Source organism: Apodemus sylvaticus, chromosome 1, assembly GCF_947179515.1.
Source record: "Apodemus sylvaticus chromosome 1, mApoSyl1.1, whole genome shotgun sequence".
In the NCBI taxonomy this organism is placed as follows: Eukaryota; Metazoa; Chordata; class Mammalia; order Rodentia; family Muridae; genus Apodemus; species Apodemus sylvaticus.
The window spans coordinates 45,263,344-45,290,516 of record NC_067472.1 but is presented as its reverse complement, the minus strand read 5'-3'; the positions used below and the strand labels follow the sequence as shown (position 1 = coordinate 45,290,516).

Genomic DNA, 27,173 nt, shown 5'->3' with positions numbered 1-27,173 from the left:
ACCCACATGGTGCACAGGTGTGCAGGCAAACACTCATACACATTAAATAAGATAAATACTTAAAATCATCTTGTAGATATCACCTACTTACTCTGTCAACATGAGAACTTCAGGAAGCTAGGCATAGCGGTATACACCTGTATAATTTCAATACTTGAGAGGTAGATGAGAGAGAACCAGGAGCTCAAGGCCAACCTAACCTATATAAGATCCTGATCCTGTCTCAGAAATGAAAGCAGACTAAATGGCAGGAGAGAAAGAAAGAAAGAAAGAAAGAAAGAAAGAAAGAAAGAAAGAAAGAAAGAAAGAAAGAAAGAAAGAAAGAAAGAAAGAAAGAAAGAAAGAAAGAAAGAAAGAAAGAAAGAAAGAAAGAAAGAAAGAAAGAAAGAAAGAAGAAAGGAGGGAAGGAGGGAGGGAAAATGAAAGAGGGAGAGAGAGGATAAAGAAGAAGAAAAGGAGGAGAAAGAAGAGGTGGAAGAGAAAGAAGAAGCAAACAAACAAACAAAACCAGAAACTATCCGGGCCAATAAAATGGCTGAGCAGGTAAAGTGGCTTGCAGTGAAGACCCAATGACTTGAGTTCAATACCCAGATCCCATAGCAGAAAAAGAAAGCTGACTCTCAAAGCTGTTCTCTGACATCCACATGCCTATCATGACACATGGGCACCTACCCCCACAGACATGCAGCATACACACGCACACACACACCCACACACAGTGGAAAATGCAGAACCTCTACTCCTACTGCTACTCACAGAACTTCACGGATGGCCCAGGAGCCTCGTCTCCTGCCGGATTCACAGAAAGTCAGTTATCAGCTCTGCAACAGGGCACAGTATCAGATGTGTAGTTTGTGGCACACTGATGTAAACAGGTCTTTGTTGTTATTTCTTGTTTCGTTTTGTGGGGAAAGGCCCTGCTATGTAGCTTAGATGACCTCAAACTTGCTGTCCTTTTGTCTAGACTCCTTACCAATCAAGTTTTAAATTTTCATGTTACATGGCTAGAGAGATGGCTCATTGGTTAAGAGCACTGGCTGCTCTTCCAGAGGACCTGGGTTCCTAACACACACATGGCACCCTCAGTTCCTAGCACATACATGGCACCCTACAAACAACTGTAACTCTAGTCTCAGGGGATCTGACACCCTCTTCTGGCCTCTGAATACGTGTGGCACACTTAAATGCAAACAAAATAGCACTACACTTAAAATAAAAATAAGTAAGCCTTTAAAAATAATTAAACTCCCATGCTACATCTATACCAGGCAAAACCTTCATTTTTCTTTTTAAAAACTGTACCTTTAAGTTTTAATTATGTGAATGTGTGTGTATAGGTTTATACATGTGCATACTGAGGCATTAGATCTCTTGGAACTATAGAGTTAAAGGTGGTTGTGAGTCACCTCATGTAGGTTCTGGAAACCAAACTCAAGTTGACTGGAAGCACAGACTATGCTCTTAACCATGGAGCCACCTCTGTACCCTCAAAGACTACATCTTAAAAATAGTTCTTAAGATAATGATGAAACTGAGACATAGAAAGCTGACCACTCAGGTTTTAAACATAGCTGCTTCAGCCAGATGTGATGGGGCATGCCTTTAATCCCAACAGAGGCAGGGGAATCTGAGTTCAAGACCTGGCTGATCCTCAGAGGGATCCATGACAGCGAGGACTACACAGAGAAACTGTCTCAAAAAAACAAAACAGAACAATCAAACAAACAAACAAAATACATAAGCAGGCAAGCAAACAGCCGTTGTGTCTCCTAACTTGAGAAGAGCTGCAGGGCTGAAGATTTGGTTTTCCCCATTGCTTTCTTGGTATAGTTCTAGCCTCTTTAATGATATATTAAACACTTCATAATATACTATTCTAGAATACTTGGTTGCTGTGCATTAGTGATATACTAATGCCTTCTTAACTAATTTTCACTGAGATGAAATAAAATTAGGCTTCAACTATAGATCACCTACAGAAGAAAAGCCAGTCCTCATGGTTGGGACTAAAGGCAGGGAGGATTCTACAGAAACCTTTCTTATTCATTTCAGAACTGAGACTAAGCATCACTTGGGGAATTCCTCAGGCACTTCACCCATTAGTGGGCAGTGTTCACTCCTCTTTGTCTCAGCACAATCCCTGAAAGGCAGAGCTATGAACCCCAGCAGAGAGAGAAGCTGCCTTTGCTGCTCACACAGTCCACAGGAAAGACGAAGCAGTCCCCAGGGGATGCAAAGAAGAAAGGGGCAGGGTGTGTAGAAAGGAATTCCAATTGGCTCCCTCAGTCACAGGTGACTTGAATCTCACCAAAGGGGAGGGTTGAGGTCTGAGGAGATAAAGCTGTTATGTCTGCTCAGGAAGTAGAGACCTCAGCCAAGGGACACAGGAAGGAAGTAGAGTCTGGTGCACAGTCAGCCAACAGGAAGGTGAGTAAGAGGTAATGTAGTTTATCCTTGTGTTGTGCAACCTGGCTTGCGTCTCAGCCACCAGCTGCATGTCGTAGAAGAATGACAAATGCTCTCTCTCTCTCTCTCTCTCTCTCTCTCTCTCTCTCTCTCTCTCACACACACACACACACACACACACACACACACACACATGTTAACTCCTTATAAAACATGTACACCCAAGGAGCAGGCTATAGTTTGCCCAGAAGCACAACCACCTGGCTCTGGAGTTAACTCTGCTCTGCCCCAGGTTCCTCCAGGATCCCTCACCTGCAAAATGAGGACTGGCAGCTCGGAGCACATTTACCTTTAATTCCTGCACAGGAGAGGCTGAGGCAGGTGGATCTCTGTGAATTCAAGGCCTGTCTGGTCTACATAGACCATTCCAGTGATAATGGAAGCGTTCAGACCTTTTCCTAAATGGAAGGAAATTAAGGAAGAATGAAGGCACTGCTCTACAAGCAGCAAGTACAGAGAAACCACAAAATAGACTTTGTCTTCCAGATGCATGTGTCTCTGTATCTGTCTATCTGTCTCTTTTGCAAGAACACACACACACACACACACACACATACACACACACACACACACACACACACACACAGAGAGAGAGAGAGAGAGAGAGAGAGAGAGAGAGAGAGAGAAAGAGAGAGAGAGATCAAACATGAAAGAAAGCTAGTGCTAGACTGCATGAGTCTTTCTCCTGAGGAGAGTCCACTGGCATCGGTGCACTTGCAAAGACCTTCTTATCCCCATGGAACCTCTCTTGGACTCCACTGAGTGTAGATATTACAGTAGAAAATGGTCAAAGCCCAGGATAAGGGGAACCTGGGGGATCAGGAACAGCTTTTCCCACAAAGGGGACTTCAAGATTTAATATAACACTGTGTTTTCCACAGCAAAAGCCCCCCAATCCTAGCTTTATTTCTCCATTACTAATATTCTTTACCAAAGCTCTCTTTCAAGTTGAAATTTTGTGCTAGAAGTACATATGACTTTATCTATATCAATTTTGTACATTTCACACACTCCCTTGAAAGCCAGACGAAGCTCAGAAGTACATACTTAAGTACCAAAGAGACATCATATTAGAAGAAGAGAGAAACAAAATGCATCCAGTCAACAGAGTGGAATGGTATTCAGCCTTAAAAGAGGTGAAGTCACACACTGTAACACAGATGACCCCAAAGGTTAACTGAAATGGAAAGACACAAAAGGACAGATTCTCCCAGATCCTGGTAGTACAAGATACAAATTAGTGCCGGACAGCAGCACATATCTGTCTGTCTACCATTCATCTGTCTGTCTATCCACCTACCTACTTACCTCTCTGTAGTGCTGGGGCTCAAGCCTAAAGCTGTCTTACTCACACTAGACAAGGGCTATATAGATATATGTGTGTATATATATATACATATATATATAGCATACTGAATGACACTCAGTCCCAAAGCATGTAACACAAAAGTGTATTTTAAGTGACTTTTACATAGACACTGAAGGGAAGTATTAGTAGTACACAGGTAGATAGGATGCAAGGTTAGTCATGGGGGAAAGGATAGCTCTACTTTCATGGTATAAGAATTTACAGATGAGGCACAGCCCACTAGGAGAGAGTGATCTCCCAGCAGCACTTTCACTTCTGAGGGGAGATCTCCACCTTCTCTCTGGAGGGGAATATCTAGGAGTGCACAGGGCAGAAGATCAGTGGAGCTGCTGGGACAGGAATCTTCCCTTCCAGCAGCCATTTGCACCAGGGAGTGGGGCGGCTCCACAGCCTTCTGTGCAGACCCTGACAGAAGAGCTTGGTCTCCCAGGGTACAGACACAGGCTTACAGGTCCATAGGAGGGACAAGCTCTAGCCAGAAACAGCAAGACCAAATAACACCAGAGATAACCAGATGGCGAAAGGCAAACACAAGAACCCTACCAACAGAAACCAAAGCCACATGGCAACATCAGAACCCAGTTCTCCCACCACAGTAAGTCCTGCATACCCCCAACACACTGAAAAAGCAAACGTTGGATTTAAAATCTCATCTCATGATGCTGATAGAAGACTTCAAGGACATAAATAACTCCCTTAAAGAAATATAAGAGAACATGGGTCAACAGGTAAAGGCCCTTAAAGAGGAAACAAAAAATTCCCTTAAAGAAATACAGGAGAACATGGGTCAACAGGCAGAAGCCCTTAAAGAGGAAACACAAAAATCCCTTAAGAGAATTACAGGAAAACACAAACAATCAAGTGAAGGAACTGAACAAAACCATCCAGATTCTAAAAATGGAAGTAGAAACAATGAAGAAATCACAAAGGGAGACAACTCTGGAGATAGAAAACCTTGGAAAGAAATCAGGAGTCATAGATACAAGAAATAAGAGAAAGAATCTCAAGTGCTGAAGATATCATAGAAAATGTTGACTCAACAGTCAAAGAAAATGCAAAAATCTTGTAACCCAAAACATCCAGGAAATCCAAGACCCAATGAGAAGACCAAACCTAAAGATTATAGGTATAGAAGAGAGATTTACAACTTAAAGGGCCAGTAAATATCTCCATCAAAATTATAGAAGAAAATTTCCCTAACCTAAAGAAAGAGATGCTCATTAACATATGAAAAGCCTACAGAACTCCAAATAGACTGGACCAGACCAGAAAGTCCTCCGGTCCATAATAATCAAAACACCAAAAGCACTAAACAAAGAAAGAATAATAAAAGCAGTAAGGGAAAAAGGTCAAGTAACTTATATAGGCAGGCCTATCAGAATTACACCAGACTTCTCACCTGAGACAACAGAAAAGCTAGAAGATCCTGGGCAGATCTCATACAGATCCTAAGAGAACACAAATGCCAGCCTAGACTACTATACCCAGTAAAACTCTCAATCACCATAGATGGAAAAACCAAGATATTCCATGATAAAACCAAATTTACACAATATCTGTCCACAAATCCAGTCCTACAAAGGATAATAGATGCAAAAATGCCAACACAAGAGAAACTACACCCTAGAAAAAGCAAGTAAGTAATCTTCTTCCAACAAACCCAAAAGAAATTAACCACAGAAACATAAAAATAACATCAAAAATAACAGGAAGCAACAATCACTATTCCTTAATATCTCTTAACAACAATGGACTCAACTCCCCATTAAAAAGACATAGACTAACAGACAAATTTTTCATGTAAATCTTTAATCTTATCAGAAAATGTTTATAATTCTACTTTTGATCAATTTAGGAATATTTTTATGCCTACCATTTTATCTGTATAATTTTTCCCATGAAATATTCATGGAATATTTCATGAATATTTTTATCTTAACATGTTTTTCTATATTCTTCTTCAATTTTATCAGAGATATTTTCCATGTAATTCTTCAATTTTATCAAAAAATGTTTTTGCTTCCTTTTTCAATAAAAAAAGATGGACAAAAAAAAAGAATTTACACATGAGCTGAAGTTGTAGCTCAGTAACAGAATGCTTACCTAGCCTGTACAAGACTTTGGGTTCAATCCCCAGCACCTAGTTTGTTTTGTTTTTTGTTGTTGTTGTTTTTTGTTTTTAAAGAAAGAAGAAAGGGAAGGAAGGAAGGAAGGAAGGAAGGAAGGAAGGAAGGAAGGAAGGAAGGAAGGAAGGAAGGAAGGAAGGAAAAAGAGAGAACTTCAGATTTGCTCAGAACAAAGATTGCAGAATCCTTGTCTCCAAGGTTGCTGTGCTTTCTCAGCCAAGCTGGTGTAGTATTACCCCAACGTGCTCACGTGTGAGGAACTCAGCCTTTCACAGGGGAAGCCCTACCCTCTCAGGCAGCCCTGGAAGCCAGAGAGCTGGTGGGCAGACATAGTCTCTGCAGACCCAACAGACTCGCAGCTGCTCACATATACACAGAAGATAGTGTCTCAAAGGAATCTTCAACCTCATTATCATCACAGGCCCAAAACAGTAAAGGCTTTCCCTGGTCACTTCTGGTGACAGCCTGTGGGGTCTTACATGTATTCTGAATGTCTCAGTATGTTATTCTACAAGTGTGATTATGACAGCATAGTTTGATGCAAAGAAAACTTTAGACTGGAAAGTTTCTCTCAAGCTCATTTTGTCCACTCCAGGTTTTTCTCAGTAAGACGTGAAGATAACCAAGAGCAGCTCTTTGGAAGACATTCCTGTTGCTGTGGAAACTGAGCCAGAAGAAACTTCAGCCCATTCTGTTTGTCACATGACAGGCCCAAGGCTTTGAAGAAACCCTACCACAAATTCTCCATCACCCCAGTGTTTCTTAGTTCCAGAAATTCAAACACTGAACAGAGAACTTGGGCTACCCCAGAGTTCTGTACCTTTGGTTTGGTAAATGTGATTATTGACATATTTTCATTCCGAATGATAGTACAATTGGAATGAAATGTACTGTCAAGACAATGACAAGAGCTCGTTTTCTGCTTGCTCTGGGTAGGTTAAAATACTCAGCTCAACATCTTCTACTTGGTCCCACCCATGACTCACATGGGCACTGCATCCTTGAAGCCCATCACTTACTACCAGAAGACCCTGGGTCAAAAGAGGTGAAGGCAAAGAGAAATGTTATATAAACTAATTTGCCACTTCCTAACAGAAAGTAGAACTTCCTTAACCCCTCTGAGTGTTAAGTTTCCTCATCCCAAAAATAGAGATCATGGGGCTGAGGCTAGCACACTTTGAATGTGTAAGGACCTGGGACCATTCTACAGCCCCCTTCCTCCAAATACCTATCTCACTTAGTGATTACTTAGAAACCAGCAAAAGTGACTTAGCACAGTGATGCTCAGTCAGTTGGGGACTTGACTTGGGGACTTGACTGTCACAGTTATAACTGATGTATGTGTGTGCTCTGGTGAGCTCCAGCCGACCAGACTAGTGACTGGTCTCAGACCCCTTACCCCATGAGCTTATTCAGTTAGGACAAACTGAGAGAGAGAAAGAGAGAGAGAGAGAGAGAGAGAGAGAGATTTAAGCATACCGATGCATCCCCCCCCCCCCAAAAGTAGGGCAGCCTCTTCGATGCCTTTCTGTTGAATGACTCTGCCTCCAGACAAAGAAACTCAAGTTCTGTACCCAGATAGTCCAAGTTGCAGTTGGGTCAGGGAGTCAAGGAACAGAGCAGGAATCCAAAGCACCCACTGTTGGCTGCTACAGAAAGAGCATTTATAAAGAAACCCCAAACCACAGGCCTCCTTTTGGGTAGAGTTCTCATCCTGTTTGGGGATTATCCCACTGTTTCTGAACTTTAAAGTTAGAAGGGCCAGTGAGTGTTGAATTCGGTGAGAGGTGCCAAATCCCCCGGTGCTAGTGTTCTTAGCTGCTCCTTAGCAGGTTCACGAGGGCCAGGCCTGGGGAGGCTGTCTGTCTGCTGTGTGCTGGAGAGGCTGTCTGTCTGTCTGCTGTGTGCTGGAGAGGCTGTCTGTCTGCTGTGTCTTGGGCCTGCTGGGAATGGGAATAATGGTGTAAGCTTAAATAAAATTATCTACTTCTCATATTGAGTGGCTTTGAATTTGAAGTGCATCTGAGGATGAATGCAGAAATGTCCGGGACTGTGGATTTGTTTGTTTCCCCCTTCCCCTCCTCCTCCTTCTCTTTCTCCTCCTTTTCTTCTGTCTTTCACCTCCTCCTATTCTTGTTTTCTTCTAGCTTTAGAAACAGAGTTTGTCTGACATCCACCTGACCCTATCCCTGCCCCTGCCTCCCAAGCGCTGGGATTAAAGGCAGTTACCATCACCACCACTTGGAGGAATGGTTATATTAATAGTGAGTTTCACATACATTCTCACTTAAACCTCATGGCAACCCTCTGAGTAGCCATTTTTGTTCTCATGGATTAGTCAGAGTAACAAAAAGCCAAGGCTTCAACTACTTTACATGTGGTCAACAGCAGTTCAGGGATGAGGAAGGGCCGATGCCCTGGACAGAGACCAGAACACAGGCTTTATTTATAGCTAAGACCCACACAGCAGACAGTCATTAACGGCTCCCTGTCTGTCTCCTAGATTTCCCCAACCCCTCCACCCCACTCTTCCTGCAGGCTGGATATCATAAACTCTCCTATGAAGTGTGTCAGCCCAAAGTTCCCCGGGACCTCTTCATGACCTGGACTTGCTTCATGACATAATATTGCTTCAAAATCCAACTGGGAAACTTCACCCACCGTGTTCACTTTTAGATACAGTTGTGAAATTTAAAAACATCGGCAAACCAAGCATTCCTCAATGTAATGACATCTTAAAATGTTTCTAAGAATATTTAGAGTTATCATATTCCAGTATACTCACTTAAAAAAAGAAAAGTATCCAAGTAAATATATCAAATATATACAATGAAAAAAATGTGAGAAGCACACACCCAAAATTATTCAGTGGGCCCCTTTTTTTCCTAGAGAGGAATTTTATTTGAATTAAATTAAATAATTTAAATTTAAATTTATATTTGAATTTTAGATTTTCAGACCAGCAATTTTTTTTAATTACAAAAAATGCTAGGCAATTATGGCACACACATCTTTATTCCCAGCACTTGGGAGGCAAAGACTTGTGGATGTCCAAGCTCCAGGCCAGCCTGGTCTACAGAGTGAGTTTCAGGATAGCCAGGATTACACAGAGAAACTCTGTCTCAAAAAAACCAAACCAAAACAAAAAATTCCAAGTTCCAGGACAGCCAGAAGCTACACCGACAGACCCTGTCTCAAAAACAAGACAACATCAATAACAATTATAGACTGAGATATAGAAGACATTGATCAAGCCAGTCAACATTTCAGCATGGATGAAAAAGAAATTCATGAATTACCCCTAGGAGAGGCATTATTGGCCACTGATAGAGGGGTCTATTGGGTTGACCATGTTCCAATGGTTCCAGATCCATGAGGTCTGAGTAGCAGTAATTTTTGACCCAGTGGTTTACATTTTTTCTTTTTTTATATATATTTTTTTATTTTCTATATTCTTTGTTTACAATCCAAAAGCTTTCCCCTTTCCCAGCCCCCCCCCCCCATATGTCCCATAAGTCCTCTTCTCTCCATCCATTCTCCTATCTTTCCCCCTCCCTTTTCTCTGTCCTGGTACTCCCCTACAATGCTAGATCAAGCCTTTCCAGGATTAGGGCCCTCTTCTTCCTTCTTCATGGGAATCATTTGATATGCTAATTGTATCTTCAGTATTCAGAGTTTCAGGGCTAATTAATATCCACTTATCAATGATTGCATTCCATGTGTATTCTTTTGTGATTGCGTTACCTCGCTTAGGATATTTGCCAGTTCCAACCATTTGCCTAAAAAATTCATGAATTCATTGTTTTTAATTGCTGAATAGTACTCCATTGTGTATATATAACCACATTTTCTGTATCCATTCCTCCACTGAGGGATATCTAGGTTCTTTCCAGCTTCTGGCTATTATAAATAGAGCTGCTATGAACATAGTGGAACATGTGCCCTTATTGCATGCTGTGGAATTCTCTGGGTATATGCCTAGGAGAGGTATAGCAGGGTCCTCCAGAAGTGTCATGTCCAGTTTTCTTAGGAACCGCCAGACTGATTTCCAGAGTGGTTGTACCATCTTACAATCCCACCAGCAGTGAAGGAGTGTTCCTCTTTCTCCACAACCTCACCAACACCTGCTGTCTCCTGAGTTTTTAACCTTAGCTATTCTGACTGGTGTAAGGTGAAATCTCAGGGTTGTTTTGATTTGCATTTCCCTAATAACTAATGATGTTGAGCATTTCTTAAGATGCTTCTCGGCCATCCGAATTTCTTCAGGTGAAAATTCTTTGTTTAGATCTGTACCCCCATTTTTAATAGGGTTATTTGGTTCCCTGGGGTCTAACTTCTTGAGTTGTTTGTATATATTGGATATTAGCCCTCTCTCGGATGTAGGGTTGGTGAGGGAGAGGCCAATGAAGTTGAATTCCCGGGGGGGGTAATGGAGTTGAGGACTGAGGAAGGCCAATGATCAAAATACATAGTACACATGTAAAATTCTCAAAGAAGGAAGTTTTAAATTTCTAAACAGGCATCAATACTCCAACATAAGCTCTAGTACAAATTTTCACAAAGCACCAGGATATTTTCTCAAAAACAAATTCCCAGTGGTTCCAGTTCATATCCTTCGGGTTTGTTCCACTTGGGAGGGTTGCAGGGTATTCAGTCGAGGCCTTGCACATGACAGGCAAGGCCACTGAGCCTCCCCTGGCCCTGGGTTCACACTTCACTGCTTTTCATAAGTATCTATGAATGTTACAGACTCTCTTTTTTACCCACCCTAATGGGCAGTGGGCATTTTTCATTTCCTGGATATCAAGTATCTTTACTGTTTTCACCACAATTTGTGTCTTAGGGCTGAATTTAGGCACTCCCAAAATATATTGTTACAAGCATTTGCTATGAACATCTTCAGGTGATGTTTCTAGTTTTGCTTTCTTTTAAAGGATTTCCTTGGAATTCCCAGGAACAGCATTGCTACACCAGTATTTATAAATCTCTGTACACCTTGAATGCCCTCCAAATGAACCATAAGTTACATAGTACGATTTCATCTACATCTCTCTGAAATTATTTTAACTCTGCGAAGCACATGCATAGACTCGATAACGCTTGCCAGCGTTTCCGCTGTAATGGTTGGTCCCTCCCCGAGGTCCCCTTCTGTATTCTTCACAATCAGCTATTGCTTCAATACTTTCTCTTGAGTTTGCTCACAAATGAGGAACAAGAGAATCTAGTCACAAAGACCTCTGTAGCCAGTCGGAGCCAGCTAGAACCCTGGAAACTATCATTTAAGTAACTCAGACTCCAGAAAGGCCTTAAGGTCTCTATGCTGCAGTGCCAACTTTTAAAAAAATTTAAATGTATTTCTTTCACAGGTCTAGCTATGTAATGCAGGCTAGCCTCAACTCCCAACATTCAGAGGTGAGAAGAGGACATAGGAGGGGGGATGTCTTCCTCTAGCACCCTCTACCTCACTGCCTGAGACAAGGTCTCTCAGTGAAGCAGAAGCTCGCCCTTTGACTAGGCTGGCTGGCCAGTGAGTGCCCGGGTCCGTTAGTCTTTGTTCTCCAATGATGTGAATACAAGCGTATGCAGCCTTTACATGGGTGCTAGGCTTGTAAACTTGGGCCCACTGTTAGCCACTGAACCAAACCAGAGAAAACCCTTTCTTTTCCAGCATGTTACCAGATACTCCAGTGCAATTCAAAGTTACTATGAAAAACTTCATTGTATTCAATTATAATTCCACAACGAGCACCTTACCCAAAACAGATTCCAGGCTCTGGGAAGGAAAATACCAAAATAAATAATTCATAGGACCAGCTCTCGAGGAACTCACAGTGTTCATTTGCTAAGCCTTCTAGGGAAAATTGCAGACTTCGTAAGGGTAATTAAACATTATTTTTGGAACAATGTGTCATTGTAAAACAAAGGAACTTTGGAGTGCAGAGAGTGGCAGGCAGGGTTACTGAGTTTTCTGGGTGTGGGTACATACTGCTGTCCTGTAATTTAAGAAAAATGTTGGCATAAAGAAGCAAGGTCCTATGCTTCCGGACTTATTTCTTAGTCTTTCAAATAATAAGGCAAACACTTAAAGCCAGGAACACATAACAGCATTACACCAACTGACAGGTCCAGAATCCTAAAGAAAAAAGTTGGTCTAGTTTAAAGATCCAACCTCCAATTTAATTGATGAGAAAAGAGACCATGAAGGTCTAAAAGACTTTTTGTTTGTTTGTTTTGTAAGGAGGGGCTCCTTATGTAGCTCTGGTTGGATTTTGGAGATCAGGCTGGCTTTGAACTCAGAGATCTCTCAGCCTCTGACTTCAAATGTTGGAATTAAAGGCATGAACAACCACACCCAGTTCTAAACGGTTTTCTAAAGGTCAGGATGGTGTGGGAGGTAGAGGCCACACCCAGCCTGGAACTGCATCCTGGTTGTGTCCTTCCGCGTTCCTCTTCACGGTCACCACTCAGTTCTGCACTTAGGGAGGAATGAAATCGGACATTTCCTTGTGGTCGGTATCATTCAAACATGGCTTCTCTTCCTGCATGCCCTTTTCAATTCAGATAACTTTACTATAGACAACAAATAATTCTGTATCAATCAACTAGGTTTCAAAGTAATAATAATAGAATTCATTTTCGATATAAATATTAATGGCCATGATCAATCTATCAATCTTACAAGGTTAACTTCTTATGGATCTATTTTTAAAATACGTGTGCGCGTGTGAGTGTGTGTGTGTGTGTGTGTGTGTGTGTGTGTGAGCATGGGGACTCACAGGGGTCAGAGCCATCTGATCCCTGGAACTAGAGTTTCAGACCATCCACCATAAGCTGCTTTGCATAGGTGCTGGGACTTGAACTACATCCTCTGCAAAAGCAGTAACCACTGAGAAATCTTTCCAGACCACTACTAATTTCTTGTTTGTTTCAAAATCATATCTACCGAAAAAGAGCTCCCTTCACAATGGGAGTGATTTAGCACTAAGGACATACTTCCTCTAAATGTTAGAGATACCTATGACACTAAATAAAGCACTTGATGTAAGGACGATTATGTAAGTTCGTTTTACTTTTTTTATTATCATTTTATGTGGATGAGTGTTTTGCCTGCATATATGTCTGTGTACCACGTGCATGTGTGGCACCTGAGGAGGTGGTGAGCCTCCACGTAGATGCTGGGAATTGAAACCAGGTCATTTGCAAAAACAAGTGCTTGCGACTACTGAGCGAGGTCTCCAGCCCATGTTTTCACTTTGGGGGGCATTTTTATTTTGTTTTTTGTTTGTTTGTTTGTTTTTTGGATTTGGTTTTTCCGAGACAGGGTTTCTCTGTGTAGCCCTGGCTGTCCTGGAACTCACTCTGTAGACCAGGCTGGCCTCAAACTCAGAAATCCGCCTGCCTCTGCCTCCCAGAGTGCTGGGATTACAGGTGTGCGCCAACACCGCCCGGCTTTGGGGGCATTTTTAAAACTGCATTTCTTGGCTACAGTTTATATGTTCATTATATTCTATACAATTTACTTCCGAAATATTTTATCAGAAAGATAAGATTTATATCAATAGTAAACATTTGCCAAGCATATGGGAGGTCCTGTATAAAAGGACCTAGCACTGCATAAAAGTACAAAAGTACACAGAGAGAGACAGACAGACACACAGACAGACACACAGACACAGACACACACACACACACACACACACACACACAGGCTGAATAACATACAAGGGTAGGTTTTCAGGTACAATCTGTGGTATATGGGGTCTAAGCCTCATGCAGGTATAAGGAAGGCCGCGTGGTAACTACAAGAAGGCTTCCTAAAGGCTCTATTAACCAGAGAACGTAATTAAGACTTCACTCCCACTGCTGAAATCTAGTGCTCCAACTGTTGAAGGTTAGACGTACATACCGACAATTCTGCATTCCCCTTACAATGACAAAACAGGCAATCCTGGCAAGTGAGACAGTGCCCTGGGCACATTCCTATGTCCAGTGACTGATTCCAGAAAATTCCTGACTACCTGGCTCCAGCTGAGTCCTACAGCTGACCTTTCACAGAAGACTTAGTCAGAGCCCACACTGATAACAGCATTGACCCAAGACCTGCTTTTCTTTTCTTTTCTTTTCTTTTCTTTTCTTTTCTTTTCTTTTCTTTTCTTTTCTTTTCTTGTCTTGTCTTGTCTTGTCTTGTCTTGTCTTGTCTTGTCTTGTCTTGTCTTGTCTTTTCTTTTCTTTTCTTGTCTTGTCTTTCTTTTTTTTTTTTTTTTAGTATAGAATAGAGTTTATTCAGGGCATGGGGAAGGGCATTAAGAGGGTAGTAGAGGCAGAGAAAGGCAAAAAGAGGGAGAAAGTAGAGAAATAGAGGGTGGCCATGACCACATGAACAGAGGGGGAAAGGAATGGGGAGAGAGGGGGAGCAAGGGGGCAAGAGACAAGAGAGAGGGGCAAGAGGAGACTTGCTTTGCAATGTTTACCTTCACCTGTCCTCACACTGCTGCCCAGAGAGCAAGAGCCCTCACCAATGGGCTTACCAAAGCAAGCAACATGGCGCCGGCTGATTCTCAGCGACACCATGTGACCACCATAATAGTGCAGGCTGATTCTCAACAATAGCATGGGACCACCATGTGACAAAAGTAGTGACTGGTAGAGTAAGATATCACAGACAGATGTTTAAGTCATTATAGCCTTGCCAAGTGTTTACACGGGAAGTTTTTATTTTACTTTTGGTCAGAGTTAGGGATCAAACTTGAGGTCTTCCACATGCCAAGTATTCTATTGAGCTATACCCCCACCCTACAAATGCACTCTAACTGACAAATAATTGACTTTATGAACACAAGGAGATACATGAGAGATAATATTATAGCATAGTATATTATAGTATATATAATATATTACACATACTATACTAGATATATTACTATGTTTAATATTATATATTACATATAATATATTATATATTCCAGGAGAACCCATTGTACCAATCACTCTTCACAGTCTGAGCACTATGTGTGTCCATGTTCACATGTGTGAGCAGGTACACAGGCATGGACCTGCATGAGCAATTAGAAACCAGGTCAATATCAGGTATCTTTCAGTCAGTCACTCCCCCTCCCTCCAACCCCCACCCCCATTTATGTTTTTTGAGGCATAATATCTCACTGACCCTCAAGTATGTATGCAGATTCTAGCCAGCTAGCTCCTCAGATCCACTGATTCCTCCCCACCCCAGCTTAACTGCTGTGATTATAAGCCTGAGACATCCAGGTGGGGTGCTTCTGTCAGGGTCAGCATAGCACTTGCTCAACAAGGAAGACCTGAGTTCCACCCCTAGAAACCATGTTAAGAAAAAGAACAAGAGGAGGAAGAGGAAGAGGAGGAAGCTAGACATAGTTACACACATTTGTAATCTCAGCACTGAAAGGAGACAAGTGGATCTCTGGGGCTCCTTAGATGCTAGCTTAGCCAAATCTTATCACCAAGCACTAGGTCAATAACAAACTATAGCTCAAAAATGTAAGTGTGGCCAGGCAGTGGTGGTATACCCTTTTAATCCCAGCACTCTGGAATCAGATGCTGCAGAATCATTTTGAGTTCTGAGTTCAAAGCCAGCCTGGTCTACAGAATGAGTTCTAGGGTACCCAGAGCTATACAGAAAAACCCTGTCTCAAAAAATCAAAACAAACAACAGCAAAACACGTAAATGTAATGTCTCTAAGGAATGGCACTCAAGATTGTTCTTTGGCAACTTTGGCAAAATTGCTAAGACTCTTGTCAGGTGTAACTGACACTAGTCACCCAAGCACAGGGAGAAAGGTAAGAAGCAGCTCTCAATGCAGGACAGACACTCAGCTCCACACAGTCGCCACGGCAGCTCACGAAGTTCTGTCAGAGACCACTACTAGAATTTAAGCCCAGGAGTTGACAGATACACAGGTTCTTGGGGGAAGACTACAATATATCCAGATTGGATGTGGGCTTCTTGAGGGAGACTGGTACTTTCTTGTCTTTACAGTGACCATAGACAAGATTTTGGTGGCATATGAAGTAACACATCAAATGGTTCACTGTTTACAAAATGACATTGGAAAAACCCTAGGTCACCAGGATAGCAGGGGAAGCTAAGATGTTCACAGTATAAACAAAAGTCTGTGACTTGTCCAGAAAGTTTCCAAGGAGTGAGGCCACGCCCTAGGTCCAGAAAGGAGTGAGGCCACTGTCTGGCCCACCCACATTCCTTACCCTCACCCCTGTTCCCACTGGCTCATCAAGACAGACTTAGGTGGGACCCCGTAATCTATCACTGGCCCCACCCTTGGTGAGCAGGGTTCTGTTCACCTCTCCCCAGGATGAATTAACTCAACAGCAGTGAACACCATTCTGAACAGTTTTTCCTAGAGTTCAGTCATGGCATGACTTGGCACGAGAAAAATACTCCAACAGGCTGGACTGCAGTTCAATAGAAGAGTGTTTGTCTTTCATAAACCCAATCCCTAGCACAGCAAAATTAATATTTTTAAAAAGAAGAAGCTTTTAAAAAATACACTAGTTCAAAAAATAAATACACTATTTCAGAAACAAACTCACTTAATGGTCTTGCTTCTTTCTTTGAGCAAAGTGGGATAAGGACTTGAGTCCCAGATATAAAACATCTTCATCCCTCCTCCCCCTCCTGTCACAGGACCACTCCAGCCCTGACATCCTTATCTCTGGAATCTGGTCCCACCCTCTATTTCCCCATACTTTATTAGCCATTTATCTATCAGAGGTTTCCAGAAACAAATAAACAAATGCAATGTCTCTCAGCTCAATACGGAGCAGACCAAACAAAAACAAAAGCAAACAAAACCCCAGAAACCACAGATGCCAGCCAGGTTTTCTGCCTACCCTCAATGTGTACCTGGTTCCTTATGATCAGCGGTCGTAATTGGCTTCTCAGCACAGGGAATAGTCTAAAACACCCTTCCTCTCTGTGGAGGCTTTAGTACTCAGGTCTGCAGACACATCCATCCCAAATCTTTCTAGTTGCCATCTTCTCTGCTACATTTGGTTGTTTCACAAGTAAAACAGCTCCAGAGGGGAATTACCTTCTCTCCCCAACCTGGTGCCAACCTCATCCTGCCCTTCCACCTACCTCCATCCCCACGCCCATGCTTCCAGCACCCTAAATGCTTTCCCTATCCCACCTCACTCAAATGTCCACACCACAAATGTCTGAATCACCTTGCTACCAACCTGTCAACAGTATTAGTTAATCACCACTATATTTCTGATTTCAACCACAAACCAAGTCTCATTCTCTTGGCTATTATACTTCATCCATCACACTACCCTTGGGTGACCTTAGGAGCACTGGGTGGCACTGTTTGCTAACACCCATTCTCCCCTCCTGGGTGGCTGCACATGACTGCACAGGCTGAGCCACATGTCTGGATGAGGAACTGAAGCCTTTGGTGCTGCTCTCTCCTGGGGTAAAGAACAGTCTTCTCACACTGGTGCCCCACAAGGGCACCATGAGTACCAGTAGTACCCACTCCTCAAACAGTGCTCTGCGTAGCTGCAGTATGAGCATCTGAAAACCCCAGAAGCCATGAGTGGGCATCGCCACTACCATCACGTCCAACATCCTCCAAATGATCCAAAGGCTTCATCCCAGCTAGTTTCCTTCTTGAGAAGAGCAACACTCTTCTAGAAACCTGTCCCCTAACTTATCTGGTTGCTTCCTGTTTACTTTTTGGGTATGTCAAATATCAAACACAACTTACAGAGAAAGAGACCTTCCAGGCCTCTCCTAAACCACGCAAGGGGCCCTTGATCAACAAAACACACCCGGCGCTTTTCAACAAACACTGGCACTTAAGATTAGCATAGCCTGTGCAGCTGTGCTCTTGTCTGCCTTTCTCTAGTCAACAGACTCAAGAATTCAGTGAACAAATGCAGGGACTGTCATTCAGTCATGGTCGCAGCTAGAGGCCCAGAGCCAACAATACCTGTCTCAGTAAACAGTTCTTCAGTAAACTCCTGATTGAACAAGCAATGAAGGTACCCAGAACCCCAAGGATTGAAGGTTACTACCCTAACAAAAGAAAATCAAGTCATGGGGGCAGGATTTCTTAGGAATCTCCTAATTGGATGGAAAATTACAGATCAATGACTCAGAAAAGCTATGAGGGACTGGAGACAAAGTCCAGAGGAGGGTCGCCTGCCTAAGTGGAGCACGGCCCTGGGTTTGATCCCCATCTGGCACAGAGAAAAACAAAAACAGACAAGACTCCAGTGTTTGGTGGTAGCACCATTGCATTTGGAGGACTTGCTTTTGAGGGTCACCATCCTCCATTTAGCTATAGACAGAGATCGTTAATAGAGCCAACTTCTCTTGATACACAACCTATGCATCCATCACAAGGACCCCTTAAATACTCTGTTGCCACCAGCCTAACTTTTTTACATCTTAAAAACAGTCTCCCAAATTATGTTTCTAGTCCTGAGTTCTACAAATCACTTTAATTTCTGAAGGGGCCAACTCCAACAGATTCCTGGATGAGAATCCACCTTTCATAGCCTTGGGCTACGCTTTCACCTCCTTGAGCTTATTGATTTAAGGCCTAAAAGGGGGTCATAGTACCTTTCTGTATCAGTTACTGTGTGGTTTTTGTTTGTTTGTTTGTTTGGTTGGTTGGTTTTTGGTTTATTGAGACAGGATACTGCCTGTATTTTAAGGTGCTCTTTTTCATTAACTTTTGGATTCTTAGGCTACAGAAATGCACAGCAGAATGCTGTTGGCTAAAGGTTGATTCTCTTCCACCACTTGGGACCCCCGGGATTGAAGTCAGGTAGCCAGGCTCAGCCGTGGGCATCCATTCCTGCTGAGTCACCACAATGGCTTTGCTCCTGCTGAGTCTCAGCTGATCTGGTTTGTTTGTTGAAGGAGGGTCTCTAGGTAGCCCAGGGGAACCTTGAACCTTCTATCCCAGCCTCTTGAGAGCTAGGGTTAAAGGTGTGCACCAAAGGCTTCAGTTCCTCATCCAGACATGTGGCTCAGCCTGTGCAGTCATGTGCAGCCACCCAGGAGGGGAGAGTGGGTGTTAGCAAACAGTGCCACCCAGTGCTCCTAAGGTCACCCAAGGGTAGTGTGATGGATGAAGTATAATAGCCGAGAGAATGAGACTTGATTTGTGGTTGAAATCAGAAATATAGTGTTCTTGGTTTGTTTTCTTTGGGGCTGATATGTCAGGCTGTCAACTTTCTCTATTCCATATGCACGGCCAGTTGATACTTCTCTAACTTCAAGAAGCTGAAAGAAACACTGAGTATATTAAAAGAAAAAGAAAAATTGGTTTACTATTCCTTTTTAAAAGATGATCTTGAGTGCATATGTGCTTATGTCTGTGTGTATAGCTATGGGTGTGTGCATGCAGCTAAGGAAAGATGTCTGAGGACGGCATAGGGCCCTCTGAAGCTGGACTTACAGTCACTTGTGAGTCGTCCAGCATGGGTTCTGGAAACTGAACTCTGGTTCTCTGCAAGAGCAGCAACTGCCCTTTTAACCACTGAGGTGTCTCTCAGTCCCCTAGTATTCCTCCTCCAGCTTTGAGTTTCTAATGCTAGCCTCTAATCAAGCTTTACAACGGCATAAACACCTGAAATGTCTGTGGTGGTAAAACTTGGCAGAGTACAGAAGCCCTGTACAGGGAATAGTAACTCTGTACTCTTTGTAATAATAATAATAAAAATAATAATAGTAATAAACTACTTATATTTCAAGGCATTTTAATGTACTGAAAGCTTCTCTACTTGTTGATAGGAAGTACTTAACCAATAGCTCATTGATACTTAGAGCATTTCATATGTAGACCAACTTCCACCCTCAGAGGCCTATTTTGCATCCAAGGAAAATCCTTGGCAATGTCTGGAGCCATGTGCATTTATTGTCACTGGAGTAGGAGAGGGGCTTGGAGCACCCAGTGGGCGCAGGAACGCTGGTAAAAGTCCTATAAAGTATGCAGCAATCTCCTGTCACAAAATAAGAAAGAAAAGAAAAGAAAAGAAAGAAAGAGAAAGAGAGAAAGAAAGAAAGAAAGAAAGAAAGAAAGAAAGAAAGAAAGAAAGAAAGAAAGAAAGAAAGGAAGAAAGAAAGAAAAATCTGGCCAAGGGTGAGGGGCTACAGCTTGATGTATACAGTACTTGTCTACCAGGAATAAAGCTCTGGGTTTGGTCCCCAGTAGCATATAAGGGGGTTAGTGGTGCTCACCTACAATTCCAGCTCCTGGGAAGTGGGTGCAGATGGATTAGAAGTTCAAAATCATTCTCAGCTTCATAGTGATTTGCAGGTTGCACAGACTCCATCACAAAATGAAATCTATTTTGGTCAAAAAATGTCAGCAGTGCCATAGACGCCTGTAACATTTGTCTCCAAAAGGAAACCTGACAGTATCAAACCACACCTCCATCATCAAAGCTAAGAATCTAGTCCCCCACAAGAATATACCACCCCTGGTTTATGACAACAGTCACCTGGAAACGAACACCGTCCTTTTCAGCAGCGTTGGGTATTTGACATCCTGACCCAGAAGTGTTTCTCATTTATTAATATAGATACTAAAATTAGTCTCAGGGATCCTTATCTGTCCATATCCAAGGCTGCACTGTTCGGCGCAGCTGAAATACTGCACACTCCAAAGCAAACAGCATTCGAGCCGGACCGCTGCATGTGCTTGAAATCCCAGCACGCAGGAGGCCGATCCAGACTTTGAGGCCAGCCTGAGCTACACAATGAGAACCTGTCTCCAGAAAACTAACAGAAAACTGCATCTGACATTCAGGAAAGACTTTCCAACAGTACTAATTTTTTCCCTACCAACTAATTTCCTGATTGGTCGTTTCTAAGAAAGCTAGGTTTCCCACCTTCAAAGCCTGGGGGAGTGGGGGTGGGGGGGAGGAAGGTGGAAGGAAGGAAAGAAGGAAATCAGGGAAGATCCCTTTAGTTTTCCATCTTTCCAGAACTGAAACCTTCTTCCAATCTTCCTGCAGAGGGGCCCCTGTCTACTAATAGATAATTTACTCTGATCTTAAAAAAAAAAAAAAAAAAAAAATTACCCCTCCTCTTCCTTTCCAGAAGACAAACCTGCCTTTCAGAACAGCTCTAAATAGGGGCAGCAGGCCAGAGGAAGAAACCATATTGCTTCCCCACCACCACCACCACACTCACCAAATTCAGGTCACAGCCCCACCCACCCTGTCTCAAGTCAACGCACCAGTGCTCCCTCTGAACACCACCTCCTACCAGTTGTCTCTAGCTCTATTATTTGTAACAAAGCAGTTCTCTTCTGCAGTGAAAAGGAAAGATAAAGTGTACACATCAATCTGACACTTAGTTTTTGCAGAGCCAAGCTCGGATCCTCCACAGTTGCGCGGGGGAGGGGAAAGCGCAATTTTTATTCTGTACGGAAAGAACCGAGACTGGGAGCAGCTCTGAGGGACTTCTCACTCTTCAGGTGTGGTGGCGCTCATCTTTAACCTTGGTAGACAGAAGCAGGAGGATCTCTTTGAGTTCGAAGCCACACAAAAGAGAGAAGGAAAGAAAGAAGGAAGGAAGGAAGAAGGGAGGGAGGAAGGGAGTGGGAAGAGGGGAGAAAAAAGAAAAAAAAGAAAAGAAAAACTAATAATCCGAGAAAAAGCAAAAACTAAAAAAGTAACGCGTCTAAGAAAAATTACCTGTTTTCGTAACAGACCTGTACCCCAAGGCAAGAGTGGCGACTGCTTGGACCCCAGACTAGCCAGTTTGCAATTGCCCTAAGGCGGTCATTCTCTGCCCCAGAGCCGGCTTCTCGGTCCGTGCTCTAACAGGGAATCACAAACTTCTCTACACTGGGCTAAGTCCTGGGCGCCCAAGACACCGCTGTAACCGTTCGCCTCTACTTTCCATGCCTGCAACCAACCTCGATTTCTAAGCTCTAACTCATTGTACCAGTTCGGGAAAGAGTGGTCAGAAAGTGACTTCTAGATGCCACGTGTACCCGCGTCCCACCGAGGAACCGGAAGGAGAGTGGGAAGAGGATTCCAGTTCCATCCTAGCCCAGGGCGCCCGGACCAAGCGCCCTATCTCCCTGCTCCAGTTCCACTCCCTCCTCGGCGCAGCCGGTCCCGCCCGTTAGATCCGGCTCGGTGCTGTCCCACTCTGGCGGGATACCCAACCGCTGCCCGGCCTAGGTTACCTGGAGCCTGTGCTCGCAGGGCGCACGAGAAGCTGCTGGATCGGCTCGCCAAGGAGATACTGGCGCGCTCAGCTTTCTGCGCTCCAGACCTCCGGGCCAGCGACACGCCCTAAGACCCACCCTCGAGACCACGCCTCCAGGCCCACCCTTGAGACCACGCCCCCGGTCCCCACTTCGCCCACCTGCGGCCACGGATCGAGGTGAGGGCGCCCTCTGGGCGCTGCAGTGGTCCCGGAAGAAAGCTAGGATCCAAATTTCCTCTTGCTTCCTAAGAATTCTAGGTTCTCTGGACCAAGGACAAGGTACTTGAATGGGATCTTTTAAGAACTTTTAAGTCTACAGAGTGAGTTCCAGGACAGCCAAGGCTATACAGAGAAACCCTTTCTCGAAAAACAAAACAAAACACAAAACCAAAAAACAAAAACATCAAAAAAAAGAGCTTTTATGTCTTCTTCTGAGGCAGGCAATGGTCCAACTTGTTGACATGTCTGATCTTAAAAATAAGTAAAAAGTTTAAATGCCAACCTGTTTATACTGCATAAACTTTAGAGATGCCCATGCCTTAGCATTTTCTAGATAAACCTTGTATCTCATTTTGTGTCACCAGAATGTCAGAATTTATTGAATAACCAATATATTCACAAGCAATATCAGTGTTTTGGATGCAACTTGGCAAGTAATCTTGATTTCACTTGAAAGCTTGTTCATCTTTCACATTTTAATTCATAGTTCTAACTCACTTTACACACTATGCTTTACACAGTAAATAATACACAAATATACAGATTACAGAAACTAAAACTTTGCAAGCACGTGAGTCTCATGTGAGCATGCTCAGTGTCCCTGAAGGACAGACGTCATCATCCATGGGAGTGTGGAAAGCAAGGCTGAGCTGTCTTGGAAGCACCACTCTGCAGTTCACCCTCTGGGGCTGTAGATCTGAAGAGGTTGCCCTGAGGACTGCCTGTTACAATGTTACAGTTGAACAGAAGATAGCAGTATTTACTGAGTGGGACAATAATACTCCAGTACATGTCAACTCCCCCCCCCCCCATGTGTCCCTTCTGCTAAGTTTGGGCCCTTCCTCTTCTATTCTGGGGGTTGACTCTTGGAAGATTGCTTTGTTTACTTTGTCCCTGTTACCTGCCCCTCCCCCGTCCCTGGAGTCTTACAGGGGAAAGCAACATCAGCCCTGGCCACCTGCAGAAACAATGACCTGGGTGTTAATGATTCCTTCCTAGAACCTTGCCCTTTTCCCTAAGAGATTTTCCCTCTAGTGACAGTCTTACAATCTCTTGCTCTAATTTTATGCAGAAAAGTAATGCTATAACGATTTTAAAAGGTTAATTCCATTATTATTTTGCACATATGGATGTTCTAAGTGTATGTATACACTGCCCTCTGATGTCAGAAGAGGCCGTTGGTTCTCTCACACTAGAGTTACAGATGGCTGTAAGTCTCCCTGTGGGTGGTAGAAATTGAACTGGGATCATCTGGAAAATCAGCCACCTTTCTGGTTCCTTTTATAATGGATTGTGTGTTAGGTCTAGAACAGAGAGAGGACATGAGCCCTTTCTAATGTGAGCTTTATAATGTATTTTGTTATGGAAACAAAAGTATAATAAGTATCTCCTACAAAATGCACTTAGTTTGCATTCTGTTCCAACTAGATAAAAAGCAGCTATCCCTAATCCACTTTTCCCTTTACTAGGGAACATATTATTGTAGGTGTAAATGCACAGCGAAGCCTCCTAGTGCATATGGAATGTCACGTGACATCCTCACATCTGACAGCCTGTCATTTGTTTTCATGAGAATGAGCTGTCTCCTCCATCCTCTCTGTACCGATGTACCCTGCAGAAGTTTACCCTATGTAGTTTAAGTGTGTTTTGAACCGTCAATGTCTATAAGAAACACACACACACACACACACACCTCTTCCTTTTCCATTGTGTTGTTTTCTGTTTGTTTAGTTTCATTTTTGGGTACTGTAATAGAAACCAAGGACTTGGGCATGCTAAGTAAATGCTTGGATTACTTGTGCTACACCACCGAGTCAGGCCCTGACCTTCTAACTTTAAAGTGTATTGACAGCTTTTAGAATAAGCCATATGTAAGGCTGGAGAGTCCTTGCTCCTCTTGCAGAGGATTCAGAGTTGGTTTCTAGTACCCACATGGCGGCTCAGAATCACTTAAAACTCCAGTTTCAGGACATCTAGGACCCTCTTCTAGCTTCTATGGATACCAGACACACAATGCATACAGATACATACAGGCAAATACTCATACATATAAAATAAAACATAAAGAAACATTTAAAAAGGGTCAATCTTATTTTCCAATTGAAATCAGTATAACATGTATGCAATCATTTATTTGCCTTTAAATGATGCTATAGCATATATACATCAGACGACACTATGTTTCTGGATTGGAGTACTGGAATGTGTGAATGGGGATCTGGTCAGAAAACAGACATCAAAGCAGTTGTTTCTCCAGAGACTTTAAGGAAAGATATGGAGAGTTGAAAAGGACCAGGGAAACCTTGCCAAGGCAGAGGGATTTAACTGCAGGAAGCATCTGCCTCTCAGCTAGAGAGAGGGAAACCCTGTGCTGCTGGGATTCAGACCCTTGAGGAGGGATTGGTTCCACCCTGGGACCTTATTTCTGAAGGTCAGCCCTGGGGCTGGGTACAGAACGTGGATTAAATCCCAGAGATCAAAAAACCAGCCGCTGCAGGCACCAAGACACACAGCCTGCTAACCCCTTGAGGAAGAGCAAATAATGTTGGAGTTCTTTCTTCCTTGTTCCTCCAGTCTTCCAGCTCCTCCAGCGCCCCCTACTGGAAAAACCTTCCAGAAAATGTGGTTTACTGAGTCCAGACCCAGGACACAGTGTAGAAAGGTGATCTTCCAGACTATTTTAATAAGTATCGCAAATTAACTCACTGTTACAAACTCCAGCTGTCCTAATATTGGTGTGGAAGATGTCTAATAGGCACAACTTTATAGTACATACTGGTACATTAATAGTGATATATTTGTAAGTGATTGTATATGTGTGTGTGTGTATGTGTGTGTGTGTGTGTGTGTGTGTGTGTGTATTTATTGAGTGCCCAGTGTCCATAAAGGCCAGAAGAGGACATAAGACCCCAGGGGTTGGAGTTAGAGACAGCTGTGAGCATCCTAGTGGGTGCTTGAAATCAAATAAAGGTTTTCTGGTGTGATGTGGAAGGGCTGCCACACATGTCTACTTACCCCAGATAGGGAGCCAATTATAGACCAAAGTATGGATGCAACCAAAGTCCAACTTGATAAACCATAAGTTTTATTGGGGTTACTTACAGGAGTAGAAATGACTGGAAGATAGTTGCATTACCAAAGCCCACCCTGGTATAGGTGAGTCTACAAAAACTGGGACCCTGGAGCACACTGCACAGCCTGGAGGCAGCTCAACGGGATGGAGAGTGTCCTTTTCAAGTACCTCAATTGGTCTAAACCTCTTCCAGGCAGCTGGTCTGGTCTCAAGAGTCTTGGCAGCTCGGCTTCCTTTGAGAGAAACACTCAGCTTTTATTGCTTGCTATGGCGGAGAGAGACCTAGTGAATCTGGTCAGTTTCAGGGACTTCCTGCAGAAAATTTGAGTCACTTGCTTTCCTGCTTAAGGACCTTCCCTTCAGGATGGAATATTTTGGTCTCAGAGGAAACTAACTATTGCACAACACCTTGGTGAGCAGTCAGTCAGTGCTCTTAACAGATGAACCATCCCCCAGCCCCCAGTAATACCTTTTATAAATATCACCAGAGAACTATAGTATATATAATACACTCATCAGTGAGCCATGTCAGAGACACAGATGTGTTTGCTTTTTTTCTCCATGTCATAGTTTATTTAAAAGGATATAAATTCAACACCCTAAGTCCATTTCATTGGCTTTAATTCTCTACTTATTCCTGATTTTACTTGGTATCCACAGCCATTGGCAATCATAATTTCTTTTATTTCAAACTTAATTACTAATATTACTGAAGTCGTGGGTGGGGAAATGTGTCTCCTCCTGCACTCCATCTCTAACTTCTGATCCAGAAGAAGTCACAGCAGGATGCAAACAGGGCAAGCCAGTCATTGAGGCTTATTTCAGCAGGCGAGAAAGCAAGAGCATCCTCCAGAGTGGCTGGCAGATGCGACAGAGTGCAGCAGCATAGCGCTGCCTGGCATCTGGACTTGTGACTCCTGGTCAACCATTTCTCTTCCTCTTGCCCACCCTTGGGGCAGCTTGCAGTGGTTTCCTTCCAGAAAGAAGCAAAGGCCCTCTTAGAAGCTGCCCTTATCCATAATTCAGTCTGCTTTAATTATATGCCCCAGATACAAGAATGTGTTTAAATGTATTGAGAAATATTAGAGGAAAGGGTAGCAGTGCCTTGCAGACTACTTACTTCTTGAGGCTGGGGATTGGCGGCGGGGCTCCCTGATGGCCGGAACCCACCAAGACCAAACCAACGTCATTCCGCCCCCGCCCCTCCCCCAAGAGCCCAGTCCTTCCTCTTTTCGGGTCAGTTTGACTAGCTCCTAGCCAGCTGCAAGCCCTCGTATTTACCTTCCTTAATGCTCCGCAGCAGCTTTGCCATTCTAACTGGAGCATTCATTTTAACCCTAACCTTTGTTTTGAAGTTTATCTGCACAAGCTCGCGCATTATGCATCGCACAGTTGTGTGTGGCTAAGCCATCGGACAGGCTGTGCTTGAAGGCAAAGACAAAGAGCTAGGAGAGTTGCAAGGAAATGTTTTTCTGCAGAGAATCATTTAAGTTTTGCAAACCAGGTCACGGGCTTGCAGATCTGGGGGCAGAAGCTTTTATGTGCCAGCCTGGGTAGGTCACATGTAGAAACCAGGCTTTACCTAGCTAGAGTGCACCAGAGTCCAACAGAACTCATTTGCTGTAGCGGGGTTTCCTAGATAAAGCTCACGAGGGACCAGATGATGTCAGTGTGCTTGCTACG

At 43.3% G+C, this 27,173-nt stretch overlaps 1 protein-coding gene and 1 long non-coding RNA gene across 4 annotated transcripts in view; both read right to left on the bottom strand.

Annotated features, from left to right (window-relative positions):
* The window catches only part of Gcnt1 (glucosaminyl (N-acetyl) transferase 1), a 40,411-nt gene extending 18,140 nt beyond the window's left edge, over positions 1 to 22,271 (bottom strand). For 2 of the 3 annotated variants that reach the window (XM_052188670.1, XM_052188655.1), the window contains exon 1: positions 22,176 to 22,271. The gene's annotated coding sequence lies outside the window, so the exon portion shown is untranslated. Of the gene's footprint in view, positions 1 to 20,212; positions 20,321 to 22,175 lie in introns of all 3 variants that reach the window. The other variant, XM_052188662.1, reaches the window with a different exon arrangement.
* A 3,823-nt stretch (positions 22,272 to 26,094) lies between these two features.
* On the bottom strand, positions 26,095 to 26,664 carry LOC127677800 (uncharacterized). The gene is made up of 2 exons (XR_007976531.1): positions 26,611 to 26,664; positions 26,095 to 26,463 (listed from the first exon to the last, which is right to left on the bottom strand). It is a non-coding gene; the product is annotated as an uncharacterized LOC127677800 (long non-coding RNA).
* Positions 26,665 to 27,173: the final 509 nt, after the last annotated feature.